Raw genomic sequence first — 12,615 nt, 5'->3', positions numbered from 1 at the left:
TTTTACAAAAGTAAAAACATTACTTGTTTTGGAGGTAAATACGCTTCGGAGCTGAAAATGTCCCCGGATTTTGTCTGAGAAATCTGGTCACCTTACTGTCTAGGCTTTAGACAAATTTTACAAATGTCTTAAATCACAATATCAGCAGTAATAACGGTACTTGCATGTCGTAGAGACGACAGTTGAAAAGGCGTGTCTACCGGTTTCATGTTTAGACACAATCCAAGGTGCCTGTGCAGCGGAGGGGGGGTAGAAAACACGTCTCATCACGTCATCCTCTTGACATTGTGGTGACGTGATGAATCATGAACATCGTCACGATGTAGAAATGAAGCTACATAGCCTACTGGAGACCAGTCTAAATACTGATGAAAGGTGAATTTGTATGCAGCACTTCTTTCATTTTCAAAACGTTTCAAGACATGGTTGTCTTAGCCTGTCAGCTCTGCTTAGCTAATAGGACGCATGGAATTCCAGTGAGAAAGCCAGTAGCAATGACAGTACGAAGACGGATACACAAGGTTGACTCTATAGGTAAAAGAGAAATGAATCATCATCAGTGCATTGAGTCCCAGTATTGCTTCTCCTAAATTGAGCAGAAGTGTTATCAGCCAGGATAAATGAAAACACCTGTCAGGGTGTGCAGACCCTTTAACACCGCCATAGTTCAGGTAAATTAAATGATGTAGTAGTCACAGCCCAACAATGCATCTCAGAGTAAGCTGTTTTTTCCAGAGTTAGGAGAGAGGTAATATTTGAGATGCTCCATGCAGTTACTGAACTCCAGCACGAGGCTAGCTGCTTTTGAAACTACAATGTCTCACTTATACATTTCTATTTCTACAGCCAATCAAATGAATGAGAATACATGAAGCTGTTTTACGCACACTGTTCTCCCTGAATTGTGCTGGAAGTGGTGTGAAGTAGTTTTTTTTTTTAATGCCGGGCTATTCTAGATCAACAAGAATTCATATAGCGGATGATCGCCGAATGTTTCTCACCTTGCAAAACTTGGTTCTGTGAAACATCAACAAACTCTGTGCTGGCAAGCTACACACTGATAATGGCAAGTTTTTTAAAAACTGTGGATGGTGCAACAAGACATGCCTCCTTGCTTCTTACGGGGTATATGTTTAAAGCATATACTCTCTAACTGGGACGTTAGATACACTGGTACGAGCAAGTGAGCTTTAACAATGTATCCAACTAATTTAAATGGCTCATTTTACTGTGTTGTGTGAAGAGTTAAAGGTCCCATAACATGGTGCTCTTTGGATGCATTCATATAGACCTTAGTGGTCCCCTAATACTGTATCTAAAGTCTCTTTTATGTAGACCTTAGTGGTCCCCTAATATTGTATCTAAAATCTCTTTTATATAGACCTTAGTGGTCCCTTAATACTGTATCTAAAGTCTCTTTTATATAGACCTTAGTGGTCCCCTAATACTGTATCTGAAGTCTCTTATATATAGACCTTAGTGGTCCCCTAATACTGTATCTGAAGTCTCTTATATAGACCTTAGTGGTCCCCTAAAACTGTATCTGTAGTCTCTTTTATATAGACCTTAGTGGTCCCCTAATACTGTATCTAAAGTCTCTTTTATATAGACCTTAGTGGTCCCCTAATACTGTATCTGAAGTCTCTTATATATAGACCTTAGTGGTCCCCTAATACTGTATCTGAAGTCTCTTATATAGACCTTAGTGGTCCCCTAAAACTGTATCTGTAGTCTCTTTTATATAGACCTTAGTGGTCCCCTAATACTGTATTTGAAGTCTCTTTCCCAAAATTCAGCCTTGGTGCAGAATTCCAGCCACTAGAGCCAGTCCCACAATAAGCTTTCCTTAGTATGTGCCATTTCTGAGTCTGTAGCTATTGAGACAGAGGGGGAGACAAGGTGGAGGGTGGGGGTGTGGCCTTGACCAACTGCCACTTTGCTTGTCTGAAAGCCATGATATACGTATCTCTCTCATGGTTGGGCCAAATTCTCTCTCCTTTCTCTAGCAGAGAAAGGGGAGGTAACCTTGCCTTCCAGATCGGCCCATCTGAGCTTTCATTTTCTCAAAGACAGCAGGATACCGAGGGCTCGGTTTACACCTATCACCATTTCTAGCCACAGGGGGACCATAGGCAGGCTGGGGGAACGCATATCAATGTTAAAAAACCTCAAAGTGAAATGTTCATGTCATGTAACCTTTAACTTTATCTAATATAGTATGTGGCGTTTTCTTTATGGGGTGCAAGTATTTCCAACAAAACAAGTTCCTTTCCGAGACTTATTTTGCACCGTCGCTACGCCCGGAGCTTAGCGTTGCCCAATTTGAATGTGATTGGTTTAAAGAAATACCACATCTCCGATCCCAGAATGTATGTGTGTTGAGGGGCCAGACCTCACTCCACAGCGCTGTGGAGCTAGAGCTGGCAAGGGAGACTGATGCCAGGCTAAAGCAGTTAACCTAGGGGAAAACACTGTAGCTTATGGGAGTTTTTCTTCCTCAAGTGATACCTGGGCCATTTGGAAGCAGTAGATCTCCTCTGCCCTATAAGCTATCCTCATCGGACTCACAGAAGCAAAAACTGGAATTTCCCAAAATGTCAAGATTCTTCCTGTAAGCTCACCCACAGTCTCAACAGGAAACATGTAGTCAAAAGTGATTGCACTGACACTATGGCTGTGTCTCAAATCGCGCACTTCTGTACTAAATACTAACTTTTTGAGTACATAGTAGGTTCACAGTGGCGAAGTTGTGTCAATGCAGTGTACTTAAAAATACCCGATGGTGCACTCAAAACCGGTCTCAAAGTTAAGTGTAGACCGATGGACACTTTCCACACTCAACGGTCGCCATCTTGGCTACGTAGCGGAGGGGGAGCTAACAACCGTTGAAAACTTGATAGCGGCGGCCGAAGACGCAGAGCGAGAACCGACGGAGCAATACAAAGTTGAACGTGAGTGTTTTTTGCTATACATATAAGCCCTTTGTAAATGTATTTTGGTTATTTACAGTCGATAATAATTTTTGTACCACGAATTAAACGTTTATTAGTACCTAATTTGACGTGCTAGCAAGCCAACCTTAGCTAGCTAACAGCACGCAGTTTAACCATATTGCAAATAAGTTATAAGCTAACGTTACATGTGTGTAGTATACTGTTGTTTGTGTTAACTTTCGTCCCATTGTAGACGATTTTAGTGTTAGATGTATGATCTTAACAAGTTGTACATAATCACTGATGTATCCGATTCCGAAATAGCGATCAGCTGATTGCCAGTAACGTTAACAGTACGTAATGTTAAAACGTATCCACTGTTTCTGCCTCCACCTGGTATATCCTTATATACTACTGCCTCCCCTGATGATTATCCGTATAACCGCGTCTCTCAGGGACAACGAGGAGTGGGGGCCGTCATTTAGGGTGACGATGGCCATCAGACCGTAGAAGATCCCCTGGAGGTCTGAAGTCCCCCCTCATTCCCTGTCCCCATCAGACAGCTACGGCCTGGGGGGGGGGGGAGCCTGCAACTACAAGCCATTTTTAAATAAAATTATATAAAAGTATTTACTTTTTTATCTTTTGTATTACACGTTTGCATGGCTGTAGCAAACATAATGAATATAAAGGAATGGGTCTATTTAAATGTCAATTCTGTTACCTCTGCTTTCTCTGTTGTATTGTCACTGTATGAAACCATTTAGAACAAAAACACCTTATATAAAGATGAATGATGTTGTCTATTAGGTAGTAATTCATTCAATTTATTTATAGTATCATCATAACAGAATTATCATCAACACTACAGTAAGACCACTACCGACTAAGACCCAACGTTCTAGTTTCCTGTCTTTCAACAACAGTCTTATCTATGTCCTCATGAAACGTAGCACTAAATGACAGTAAACGTAATGATGAATATTTAACTTATTTTTAGAGCAGAAACATAAGTATTACATAAAGAGTGGACTGCAAAGAATGGGTATATATTAAGAGTACAGTAAGAACGAATATTACAGCATTTGTGTACTGTTTGAAGCTAATGGGGGGGGGGGGGAACATGACGGCGTGTCGCAATCGTCATCCTGGCGTGACACGGAGCAAATATATCACATTTATTTTTGTTACAATATCAAAAACAAGCAGAATTATTTTTCCGCGATCACCAATAGCAGACTGAATGCTCTCCCTGGGAAATTCCCATTGTACAGAAGAAGGGATGAAATGTGATCGCATTCCGGTAAGTGCACATGGAAGTGCGCGATTGAGACAACACCCCTCTGTCAAAATTTACGCCTATGCAAGATAGTACGTAGTGCACAAAGTGTACTTCTGTAAGTGCACTAAGGGAAGTGCGCGATTTGAGACACAGCCTAAGCTGACCACCCTGTGACAGGAAGACAGAGGTGTTCAGCAGGTGCCCATAAACTTCCAACTTTCTTTTAAAGAATTCATGTTTCAACAATTATCTTGAAAGCCCTCGAACAGTGTTACAAAGTATAAAGTGTTCAGATGACAAATAAAAAGAAAATATTAAACATTTTACAATATTACAAAAAAATTACAAAAGGGTCAAAACTTCAAATGCAATGGCCATACTATCCATAAAGTGAAGCATAGGGCATACCACAGGGCAAGTAATACAGGCGGTGTAAATCACAACCACGCTCCTGTCACATTGCCTCCAACTTGGAAATGATGGCGTTCACTTGCTCACACAATTCATGTTTATGGTCTAAAAAATGATAGGGCAGCTTTCTTTAAAACCTTTTGGAACATAAATTATTCAAGCTCCTTTTCAAAGAAAGTGATTTCAAAATGCCCCTCACTATAAGGCAGGGGTGTCAAACTCAATTTCACTAAGGGTCTGACTGGAAAATGAGAAATACATTAAAGGGCCAGACATGAACAGTTTATTGACATTCTTTTATTGAAAATTTAAATATTTTGACTGTATTCAATAGAATGTCTCATTTAGCTTTAGGCTGAATCCCATTTCTCCGTCTTAACCCTACCCCTTGGCCCTTACCCCTACCCCTTGGCCCTTGAAACCAAGGGGTAAGGGGGGTAAGGGGTGAAAACATACCCCTATGAATTGGGACACACTGGTGACATCACCATACAGTATTGATCACAACTTCCAAGATGCCGTTAGGTCTGTTGATTGTGTGGGTTGGACAACAGTGGTGGTGTATATATTTTATAGTTATTTTAGGTTCACTTTGGTAGTGCAGAGTACTTATCTGTGTAGACTTAGGTCTGTTTGCAATACAAATGTTTATACACATGCATCATGTGTACATATACATACATATACACCCTGTATACATGGTGTGTGTATATCTGTTTCAGTTATCACCGTTTTGAATGTCATTGATGTTCACAAAAACATTGTGTGACAAAAATCTGTCTTTATTGGTGATTAATTGAACATAACAGGCAAAAACATTACATAAAATGATGTTACAGAACCATTGTCAACTATTGAACCATAACTAAATGTCGCAAACAATAAGGCACTCATATGTGTAAAAACTAAAAAAATACACACAGACACAAACAAATTAACTACAGCTGCTTGATATCAGACCAGTCTGGAGCTTTTTGCCAGTAAACCCCCCCCCCTCACATTTCATCAGTGTCCATATCAAACCAACAACACACATACAAGTGCATGAACAATGAACAGGAATTAATTACAGATTATTACAATATACAGTAGGCTACCAATGCAATAATGAATGGGTACAACATGAACATATGAATTAGGAAACGTTGCTCGTTTTCAGCCCAAAATGGATCAGCTGCTGTGTCTCCTGGTGTAACAGGGGGTATGGTAAGCACGTAGCGATGTGTCATAGACGTGTAATATTAATATATATATATATATATATAGCTATACAATCTTTGCAATGTATACAGTCCATTCAAGGCAGAAATATGTGGGACGTGTGCAAATCAACGTTAGCGTTAGCGATTAGCGTTAGCGATTGCGTTAGCATTGCAAGCTAGCGATTTTAAAAAGTTTCAGTTAGGAACATGGTTGCAAGTATACATGTACAGGACTGCATAGACCACAAAACAAGACTGTCGTAACTTTTTAATCAATTATTTAAGCCGAAAGTACTTACATTCATGTGTCTCTCTGGTCGATGCAGCAGCCACACACTGCCTGTGTGTTTTCAAGTGAGGTCGTGTCCACACTAGGTTCCAAGGGCTATACAGCCCTTGGTCTATCCCCTACCCCTAGCTCGTAATACGTATTGGACCAGCACTAGGTCCCGCGTGAACGCGCAAAAGCTAGGGGAAGGGGTAGGGGCAAGGGGAAGGAATGGGATTCAGCCTTAGTTTGGGCCATGTAAAGCCCCCAAAAGGTTTGAAAAAAAGTTGCTTAGCCATCATGAAAAAGCACCACAAATTTCGGGGAAAGGGGCAAAAACCTCGGAAAAAGAGTCAAAAACATTTTTTTTTTTTTTAAAAGCGCCTAGAGAATTGAAAAAAAGCGCCAAAACGGGTCAAAATGTATTGTAAACCTATATTGAAATGCGGACTGGATCAAAACCGCAAAGGGCTAGATTTGGCCTCAGGCCTTGAGTTTGACACATGTGCTCTAAGGCAGGGCCATTCAATTACAAATTCAGTTGGGCCAGATTTTAAAACCAACAAGGTTAGCTGGGCCAGTCATTTCAGCAGATATTTCTGACAGCATAAGCGGTGTTGGAGGCTTGATGTGGAGAGAATAAAATTAATTGTAGCCATCACGCTGTCCATTGTCGTTTTGAGCACTCCGCTTAGTTTTGCGCATAACACCGCCTGATGCACAATACAGTGTAAGGAGATCAACTGAGGTGCAACAGTGGACCAACATGCTGCCAAAGCCCTCACTTTCCCTGTCATGGATGGAGCCCCATCTGTCACAAGCATGCACACACGCTTCATATCCAGACCATTGTCTTTTAAAAAAGTGGAAACTTTCCCAAAGACTATATTGCCAGTTGTGTGTCCTTCTAACGACAGTAGGCCAAGTAGCTCCTCTCAGAAGCATTTGCTGTCAAAATAGCGCACATATATGCACAACTGAGCAGCATCAGTTTTGTCTGTGGACTCATCTACTGCTATTGACATGGTATCAGCTTTCTTCATGTCTCCTAAAAGCATTTCATACCCATCTGCAGCAAGAATTTCAACTCTACGACTGTTGAAAGTATCTGACGGGTATGTTTTTATAGCAGATGCCACGCTAGTTTTAACTGTATCGTCATTTATCACCTCATCCACAACGGCCAGCATACAGTCCTTTACGGTTTCAGAGTCTGTGAATGGCCTTATCTTTTTTGCCAATATCCAGGAAACAGGAAGCAATGCTGCTGTAGCTCTCACTTGGGCTGTGAATGACCGCACCATGGCAGTACTGCTGCGGTTGTAAGATGCAAATAAACTCTGTACTTTTGCAGCCCTCTCTTGAGATCCCTCAGGGAAATTGGTGCGGAAAGTCTGGCGTTTCTCAACGCGGTGCCTCCGCAGATTGTAATCTTTAAGTACTGCAACGCACTCATTACAAATTAAACACATCGGTTTGGCGTTTGAATGTGGCGGTAAAATAAACAAATATTTTTCAGTCCAGTCAGAGTTAAACCGACAGTTTTCATTGTCCATTTTACGTTTCAGTGTTGAGAAAGACATTGTGATAGTAGCTAATCTAGGATACCTGCACAGCACGCTCTGCATTGTTTACGTGTTGCTAGTTTGGCGGACCACGGGCTGGGCCACTCTGCAGTTGCTTCCGGGCCGCCAATTGAATAGCCCTGCTCTAAGGTATGTAGAGCATTAGCACTCCTTGTTAATGCATATCATGATAACAGTGATCTAAAAACAAGACTGACTGCAGGAGGTTTGAAGTAGAATACATTTTTGAAGTTGGCCACTTTCAATTCACTGTTGGTAAATGCTGCACAGCCTCCACTGTGTGGACCGTAGCTCTCTCCTTGGAGGGTGTCATAAGGATTAGGGTGTCTCAGTAAAATGGTGGGCCAGAGAGTAGCCGAATGGCAGCCAGTTGTCTATTGAAACCCCAGGAAGGAGAAGCACAGGAATGTTCTGTGTTTGGGGATGGCCGGAATGTGACCGTGCCCTCAGGTCGATGGAAGTGAACCAATCGCCGGGGGCACATACTGCGACGGATGTACGGCATGCACCGGTCGACCGAGACAGGTCCAGCAGCGGTCTCATCCCTCCCGTTTGAGAAAATAACAGCAGTTAAACCCGTTCTTCTCCACTCGAGGGAACGTGGAAGATTAGGCTATGGCATGTTTTTCCAGCAGCTCCGTTATTCGGAACCTGAGATAGCATGCTAGTTTTAATCCCGTCGGTATAATTGAGGTGTATAGCCGCTTGTGAGTAGCTTCCACATCCATGTGCTTTTCTACACAGCAAAGTGGGCACCCACGTCTGTGTGTAGTCTGTTTATATCGTGTAGCCAGAGTATCGTGCCCTCCCCGCTGCTCTGTGTGAAGCAACTTGATTGTTTCGCACGAGCCGCGGTAGGCACAGTGGAAAGTGTTCCTGCTTACCAATATATGCTGGGGATGCACGTCAGCAACCGAAATGTGAAAATCCGACAAGAGTCCCACTAAGGGACTCAGGACTCTCACCAATCTGCGTAATCAGCAAGGAGGTGGAAAATTGCTGAGTAGGCTATCAACACACACTCTAAGTGGCTGTTTGCTCCTTTCAATTCTGACAGTGTGTGACAAGCCTGTCTGTCAGTGTGAGGGGAACGTGTGTCTCAGTGGCCGCAAGATGTTCAGAAGGGACAAAAGCCGACTGAGAGGAAACTGCTCTTCAGGAGAAACTGTGTGGCCCTTTAAAGCGTCCTTATGTTTCCAACCTTTAGCCAGAGTGAGACATGCCTTCCCAGCGCCCCCACACGCTGTTATTAAAGATCTGCTTTATCATGTGGACAAATATCTTGAGTTAAATGTATTGTTTTGGGAAGAGAAGTGTGTGTTGTCTTTGCCGTAACTTCAAAAGCCGCAGAGAAGCCAAGGCAGAATACGGTGACGGTGCTTTGACTTTGTTTCATGGCGCTTCAGAATGCTCCAAATTGAGTTATGTTACTCGGCCTTTGTTTTGCTGCCCATCAAAACGAAGTTACTCATTGCCGCGCTGGAGTTACGGTTTAACAGGCTAGCTAACCCATAGAAATACTGACAGGAGATTTATGAATGTTATCCATCTCGTGACGTGACTTTTTGCCCAAAGACAGCATTGTGGAGAGTGAGACAAGAGGTAGGCTAAGTAACAGGTAAATAATAAGCACCTGTTATCTAAAGGATTTTCAATGTAATGGCTCAATATCTAAATCATTTTGACAAAGTGGAAGAGGTTGTTAAAATGGATGGCTGTCCGTATTCATTTGAGCCAGATCATAAATCATAGGCTGATGACCCCTGACCTAGGACTAGGTATAAATTATGTCATTTGTCAATGATGTGGTATTAGGCCTAGGCCCAATTTGTTAGGATTGACATTAATGAAAATAAATTATGGTATATACACTCACTGGCCACAATTTTAGGAATGCTAGTTGTACCATAAAATAGGAGGAGAAATAGTATTGTTTTATTACAATTCTATACAACAGTATTGAATAGGGTAATACTATACAGTAGGTGATATGGGAGTTAAAAAAGTCACTTTGTGACCTTGATGTACAAATGAATTACTTATTTACATTATATACTTATGTTCATATTATGCTAAGCATAATTGTGCCATGATGACTAGATTTTATGTAGATGTCATCAATAACATCACGACCTGATTTGATTTAGTGATCAGAAATCAAGTGATAAAACGGAAGTGAATGCCTTTTGCCTTCGCATGACCTCTTAAAATCTTATAAAAATAAGGGTCAAAGGTCAAGTATAAGATTTTTTTTATGTAGATAAAAAAAAAAGTATTGCAAAATTTTCAATATCCTGCCTCATTTGGCTGGACAACAAAATAAGTTTAAAGTCATTCTTCTCAGTTCTACACTCTGGCGAGTTCAGGTCTTTTGGCTTTGTAGAGCAGAACAGCTCTTAGAGGGCAACGCCATCGGATATAGAACCCGCTGCTACGACATGTTTTACAGTATAGAGCTCAATGCTAGTGGAGATCACAAAGCTTCCAGAGATACCAGATACATCAGGCTGGGGAGGTGTTTATTAAGTGACAAGACATCTACATTATTTGATAGAATTGGGCAGCCATTCAAATAAAGTCTAAATATTCTAAATAGATCTAGATAGGATGCTAAATGTATTATTTATATTATCTATTATGTGAATTAATTGAGAACTATTTTGATAATCAATTCATCAAGATTTATTTTTAAAGAAAGAAAGAAAACTGAATATCGTTGAGTTGTGGTCAAAACAAGACATTTGAGGAATCCATCTGGGCTTTGATTGATATTTTGTTTACATTTTAGAGAGCAAACTAATCAATTAATCAAGAAAATAAATGTCAGATGAATCAACAATGAAAATAATTACAGCCCTAAATACAAAGCACACACATACATACATACATACATACATACATACATATACATATATACACACACACACACACACACACACACACACACCTTTATGAAATGTAATGGGAAATTTCAACTATGTTCTTCATGGCAGAAGTGCTAAGAAATTATTTTGCATTTTATTTTATATTATTCACACATGAAGAAAGGATCCAGAATCCAGCTTGCTAGCGTTCCCCATTACACAGTATAATGTCCAAATAGAAACAGTTATCTCGTCTCCCACCAAACTAAATGTTGGAAACTTGTCGTTTATGTTACAGACAAAAACAAATGTATAATAATCATGAATTAATACCCTGGTCAAACCTCTATTCTTCACTAGAAAGTTCGGCATATCATACATTAGACAATTGCGTCTGGCGTTTGGTGCCAGGGCTTCGACAGCACACCGGTGAGGTCTGCTCCCCTGTCGACTACGGCTTCCCTTCTGTTAAAACGCGTAGCGAGGAGACGGAGGTTTGGTTCGCGTTTAGCCAAGGGGACAACACATGGCGACGGGGGAACTGTCTTCGACACAACGGACTTCGCCGTGAGTGGGGAGGTGCTTTCACATCGACCACTTAATAAAACCCTGTTAAACTCCGGCAGAATAAAAGAAACGCCTCTCGTCTAGTGTTCAGTCGTTGCACCTTGCTCTCTATGAGAACGAGTAAGGACACATTAACTTTACCCGAAGCTGACAGACAAACTCAGCGGACATATTTCAAGCTTACTGTGGAGAGAATACCTTGCTTGCTGTTTAACACTTTCGTCTCCTTTGAAAGTTTTTCTCCATGCGACACCACTGTTTGACAGGTTGGCTCATTTAAAGGGACTGACATGCGGATGTCTGGGCTTGCTGTGCACTGTCACGTGCAGCAGAGATAAGCTAATGCGTATGCTGTTAGCTCTGTTGCTAAGCAGCTTTAATAAAATGAACAACAAAGCGGCTATGGCTTTTTTAAATCGCTAAATTAAACACTGACAGGGGATGCTATTTCTAACAGCACGTTCACACAACAAATGCATGCTTTGTACACTCACCTTCTATGACGGGGAGAATTGGGCGCTTGCATTATGGGAAGTGGAGTTTTAAGTTCGCACTTTAGACAGGAAAACAACCCTATGTCACTTGCATAAAACTACAAGTCCCACAGTAAAAGGACCGCAAACTTTATGTTGCGTTTACGGCGGTTCGGCATAATGGTACACATCTTCGACAATCAATATTTTTTAAATATATTTGTATCGATGAGATTTGATTTAATTGTCCTTTGTTTAAATAGTCTCATTGAGATTATAATCTCTTTTTTGAGTGTGCACGAGAAACACAGACTACAGGATGGATAAAACAAGTAAAAATTCCTTAATTTACATAGCACTCACAGAAGTCAAGGATAGCATTTTAAAATCTTTAACCCTTGTGTTCCTCCCGGATATAAAACTTAGAAAAATGTGACATTTTTGTCCCTTTTTCAGACTGTTTTTAGTTTTCACCAACACCACCTTACTACCAATAGTTTTAAAGTACTTTTTGGAATTAATTTATCTAGAATTATACCTAATATTTGAGTTAAAAAAGCAGAAAATATGAAATATTTTCACTAATAGTTAAGAGTCAATAACGCAAGTGATCAATTCTGTTTGCACAGAGCGTTGTATGGAATCCAATCTATTTTTGTGGTAATTTGGCTAAAAAGAAACCCATATTTTAGATATACAGTAGACATTTTTTAAAGGGGTCAAATTGACCCGAGGACAACAGGAGGGTTAAAAGAAATCAGAGATTTTTTTTAATTTTATTTTAAAACCTTTTGTAACTCATCCCATTTGTTAGAAGTAAACCATTTAAAACATTTCATTTTGAGCTCTGTTTGAAGATGTGGTAGAGATAAGGTTCAGATGTAGAATGTAGATGTGATCAGAGAGCAGAGATAGTTTCCTGTTTTCACAGTAGAGCTTTATAGAGAAGTATTCTACAGCAGGGGTCTTCCACGTGTTTTAAGCCAAGGACCCCCTAACTGAGAGAGACTGATTATAGACCCCCCGCTA

The 12,615-nt window shown here is 40.7% G+C and overlaps 1 protein-coding gene across 1 annotated transcript in view; it reads right to left on the bottom strand.

The window, feature by feature from the left end:
- fhit (fragile histidine triad diadenosine triphosphatase) overlaps positions 1 to 11,577 on the bottom strand; it is a gene marked incomplete in the record, with an annotated part of 456,026 nt that extends 444,449 nt beyond the window's left edge. The window contains 1 exon segment of the mRNA XM_032512982.1: positions 11,312 to 11,577.
- Between the last annotated feature and the right edge of the window lie 1,038 nt (positions 11,578 to 12,615).

The sequence above is a fragment of the Etheostoma spectabile genome, chromosome 4 (genome assembly GCF_008692095.1).
Source record: "Etheostoma spectabile isolate EspeVRDwgs_2016 chromosome 4, UIUC_Espe_1.0, whole genome shotgun sequence".
In the NCBI taxonomy this organism is placed as follows: Eukaryota; Metazoa; Chordata; class Actinopteri; order Perciformes; family Percidae; genus Etheostoma; species Etheostoma spectabile.
This window is presented reverse-complemented; position numbering and strand designations above follow the sequence as displayed.